General features: G+C 47.7%; 1 pseudogene; it reads right to left on the reverse strand.

Annotated features, from left to right (window-relative positions):
- Nucleotides 1-521: 521 nt before the first annotated feature.
- On the reverse strand, nucleotides 522-1,418 carry LOC112617675 (annotated as a pseudogene).
- Nucleotides 1,419-4,748: the final 3,330 nt, after the last annotated feature.

The raw sequence follows: 4,748 nt of genomic DNA on the forward strand, positions 1-4,748 counted from the left end.
TTTTTTTTTTTGGAGACAGAGTCTCATTCTGTCGCCCAGGCTGGAGCACATGCAGTGGCACCATCTCAGCTCACTGCAACCTCTACCTCCCCGGTTCAAACGATTTCTCCTGCCTCAGCCTTCCCAGTAGCTGCAACCACAGGTACGCGCCACCACGATCGGCTAAGTTTCTGTATTTTTAGCAGAGATGGGATTTCATCTTGTTGGCCAGGCTGGTTTTGAACTCCTGGCCTCAAGTAATCCACCTGCCTCGGCCCCACAAAGTGCTGGGATTACAGGCGCCAGCCACCGTGCCCGGCCCTACTTCACTCCTAACGCCCACCATCCGTGCTTCCAAATGTTTGCTGAATGACAAGGTGAACGAGTGAATGGGACTACGTGACTTCGGGCAGCAGGCAATCCTATTCCTTGGACCACATTTTCCCTTTTTGTAAAGCAAGCCTGTCTCTCGCTCTCTGTCCTAAAAGCCTGAGTTCTAGGCTTGAGATGAGCGCGTCCTGTAGAGCAGACTCCAGGTGGACGTTGAGCTGGGTCTTCTAGGAGGCCAGGATCCAGGATCCGGGCAGCTCTTGGGTCCGGTCCTTCCGCGAGACCCCGCACTCCCAGTCCCAGCGCCGCCCCGCCCAACCTCCCTTTGTTCCCCCAGGCCCCACCTTCTCCGCGCAGTCTGCTCCCCCTTGGCCGGGGGGTGGGCCCTGGGCGCCCAGCTCCACTGGGGGCGGGGCGGCGGGAGGCGGGCAGGGCCGTGTGCACCTGCGCGGTGTGTTTCCCGGCCGCAGCCCCGCGCCAGCTGCAGCTCCTTGATCCGAGCCGGATCCTGAGCGGGGAACACTGGCTGAAGCGGCGCGGCGGCGGCCCCGCCCCGGGGGCTCCATTGTTGAGGCTGCCGCGGCTCTGTTGGCTGCTCAGCTGCGCTACAGTCAGCCCAGGCGCCGCGGCGAGGAGCTAGGGCTGCGAGGCGGCGGCCTGAGGTGAGACGGCCCCATGGGCGACGGGGTCTCCGGACTGGGCGGGGGTCTCTGCCCCGGGCGTGGCGGCTCCGAGCTGGGCTCCGCAGGGTCCGAGGTCGGGATCCGGGGTCCTTGCGCCTGGGATTTGTCTCGGCCCCGTGTGGCACCGGGGGCTTCGCGCCTGCTGCCTTACCGCGTGGGCCCGCGCGGAGGTCCCGGTCGCCCTGCGGGTGGGGGCCGGTCCCCACTGCTCCCCGGCTCCCCGCGTCTGCCGCGGAGGGGACTGCATGGACCCGGGCGCTGGATTCTGCCCCGTACCCCGCAGCGTGGCTGGCCCCCGCGTGCGGCAGAGGGGGCCCGGCGAGTACCCACTGGTGGGACGGGTCCGGGTCACCGCGAGTGGGAGACTCCGCCGCCCTCCCCGCCTTCCCTCGCAGCCAGACTGGTTCGCCAGACTCACTGAGGGGACTGCGTGGAGGTTGCAGCGAGTGAAATGGCTGCAGTGCACCCCAGCCTGGGCCATAGAGTGAGACTTCCTCTCAAAACAAAAACAAGAACAATGTACTGGGTCTACCTCCGGCTCTGGAATTTTCCTGGAAGGCCTTCTCTTCTGGGCTTCATTTTTCTCATTTTTGAGGATCGTAAACTACATAATTTCCAAGAATTTTTGCCCTACACCTTTAATTCTTTCAAGCAAATACAGCAGAGAAAAATTCTCTTCCCCGCAATGGTGTAAATAATGGAGGCCTTTGAAAATGCGAATTCTAAAGTGGAAGTTCTTTTTCTTCTTCCCCTTTGTTTCCTTTTAAACGAGTTTAGTTACATGAGTATATAGTTTATCTCAGACTTAAGGACAAGTATCTATGATGAAACCTTAAGCAACTTTTTGGCAGTATCTTGCATATTCTTCACAATTGTGTTTTATGTGCAGCATCTTCCGTATATCCAGTTGATTTGTTTTTTTCTCATTAATGGAGTTGTTGAGCTCAGAACTTTTCAGGAGCATTTTGTTGATCTTTTAAGTGTCATGTGAAATATGTTCCAATTTAACGTTTTATTTTGTTGAGTAAAATGGGAGTAAATGGGAATTTGAGAGTGCCTTGAGTAGATGTACTTGGCTTGTGTAATGGTTTGAAGCATAGTTGAAAATTACCACTTGTGGCCAGGTGTGGTGGCTCACACCTGTAATCCAACACTTGGGGAGGGCAAGACAGGCAGATCACGAGGTTAAAAGATGGCTAATCTAGCTCATACGGTGAAACCCGGTCTCCACTAAAAATACAAAAAATTAGCTGAGTGTGGTGGCACACGCCTGTAGTCCCAGCTACTCGGGAGGCTGAGGCAGGGGAATCACTTGAACCCGGGAGCTGGAGGTTGCAGTGAGCAGAGATTGCACCACTGCACTCCAGCCTGGGCGACAGAGTGAGACTCCATCTCAAAAAAAAAAAAAAAATAGCACTTATAAAAAATTGCATCACATGTTGAATGACCTATAAAGGAGCTACAATTCTAAGGAATATGGTAATTAATTCTTTAAAATAGTCAGGCCGGTTGCTGTGGTTTACACCTGTAATGCCAGCGCTTTGGGAGGCTGAGGAGCGAGGATCACTTGAGCCCAAGATTAGAAGCTGCAGTGAGCTATAATCATGCCACTGCACTCCAGTCTGTGTGATGGAGTGAAACCCTTTCTCTAAAAAATAAAAAGGTAAATAAATAATTTAAAAATAAAATACTAAGCTCCTTTCCAATTTATCTGTTTGGTAAGGTGGGAATTTGATGTGTTTGAGTTTCTTAAAGCCATGTGTCTCTGTAGAAAGGAGACACAATTTTCTCTGCTATTCCTAGTTATTTGGATGATTATAGGGATTAAAAATAAACATTTGGTCAAGTCTTGAGCTACTGAATTACAATTTTTGCTTCACTCAGTAGGATTTTGCCTTTATTTTGATTTGCATTCTTAGTTTAGGAAAATATCTTTGTTATATGCCCCATGCACTTCGTTCTTTTGGGGAATCTGATCTTAGGAGAGGGCTTCAAAACGCGACCAGATTTTCTGTATGGTTTTCTAGATTTTATTTTTGTCTTAATAAAACTTAACTAGTTAATGCTGCTTCTGTGTCGAGGTATTTTTCATTTAGAGTAGGCTTGATTTTTACATGGATTAAATGAAAGGAAGTCTCTCACGGAAGGGGACATATGGGTATGGAGAAGACAGAGGGTGTGTATATATATATATTTATTTATTTTTGTTTGTTTTTTGTTTTTTTTTTTTTGGAGACAGAGTTTTGCTGTGTTGCCCAGGCTGGAGTACAGTGGGAGGATCTCGGCTCACTGCAAGCTCCGCCTCCTGGGTTCACTCCATTCTCCTACCTCAGCCTCCCAAGCAGCTGGGACTATAGGCGCCTGCCACCACGCCCGGCTAATTTTTTGTATTTTCAGTAGAAACAGGATTTCACTGTGCTAGCCAAGATGGTCTCCATCTCCTGACTTCGTGATCTGCCCGCCTCAGCCTTCCAGAGTGCTGGGGATTACAGGTGTGAGCCACTGTGCCTGGCCGACAGAGGATGTATTTCTGAGCTCTACATTTCAGAGTTCTTTTCTCTAGCCCTGGCCTGGGTCCCAAACAGGGAACTTAATTCACTCTATCACTGAAGTATACTCTTGCTTTGATGCCATTGGTATGTTGTCCTAGAGATTTGCTGTGGCTGCTAGGAGTGTTTCAGAGTTGAGAACTGATGCAACCTCTCTTTTGTCAGTTTATGAATCTATAAACCATCTTGTTTCCTTTAGCGTTATCTCCCTGGAACTGGAAGGTCAGAGATGAAGTTTTGTTAGATTATAAGTCTCAGCCTTTGCTATCTACCTTCGTCTGTCTCCCATATCACCTGCTGTTTTTTTTCCCCGTTTGTCATTTTAATGTTTTTATTGGATAGGTGTCTATTATTGCAGGCTACCTCAAAACATTTTTGGATATTGACAGGATATCAGTATGAATAATATGTAAAAGATAACTTATTCTAGTTCTTTTGAGCAGAGGATTTGGTTTCGATATGTGGCCCTATTAAAGCTTTTGTTAAGTCCAAGTACTTTCTGAACTTCAGTTCCCTTACCTGTAAAATGGACTTAGTTGTTAACAATACCTGTTCTGCCTAACTCAGGAGATTGTTTTGAGGATCAAATGAAATCATGAATGTAATGGAATTTTGTAAATTTTAAATGAAATATTGTATTACCTAAGATTTTTTTTTTAAACACCATATTAAGAATGGAATGAATCTGGGTTTTCCTTTGAAATCTCAAATGTTTAATGTACAGAGAAGTTTTAATGTGTCTGTCCGGGAGCTTCATTAGGATTGTTTTCTATCTTTAATTGGCCAGTATTGTTTTATATGTTAGCATTTTTGGGGAACATGAAAATTTGTGTTTCAGTTATCATTAATATTTTACAAAGTTATTGAATGTGCATGATTTAGTCTTTAACAATCTCTTCAATTATTTACATTCCCATGTAAAAAAATGCAGTAATGAAGGTCCATGTAAATAACATTCCCATGCTTTAATGAAGCATCATTTCTTGACATTGCAGTTTCTAAGTGCCCTGTCTTGAGGTTGGGAAGGCTAAAGGGCAGTCAGAGGTCAAGGTCAGCAAAGCGTCACCTTTGACATTGGAAATCCAGCAGCAGATATCACAGTGAACCCCATCCCAGCATCCAGGAAGTTTCTCTGCCCTGCCTCTCCTCCAGCCCCCTCGGAATCTGTGTCTGCGGTGTTGGTCCTGCTTTCCTCTCTCTCCTCTGC

Source organism: Theropithecus gelada, unplaced genomic scaffold (assembly GCF_003255815.1).
Source record: "Theropithecus gelada isolate Dixy unplaced genomic scaffold, Tgel_1.0 HiC_scaffold_3251, whole genome shotgun sequence".
Lineage (NCBI taxonomy): Eukaryota > Metazoa > Chordata > Mammalia > Primates > Cercopithecidae > Theropithecus > Theropithecus gelada.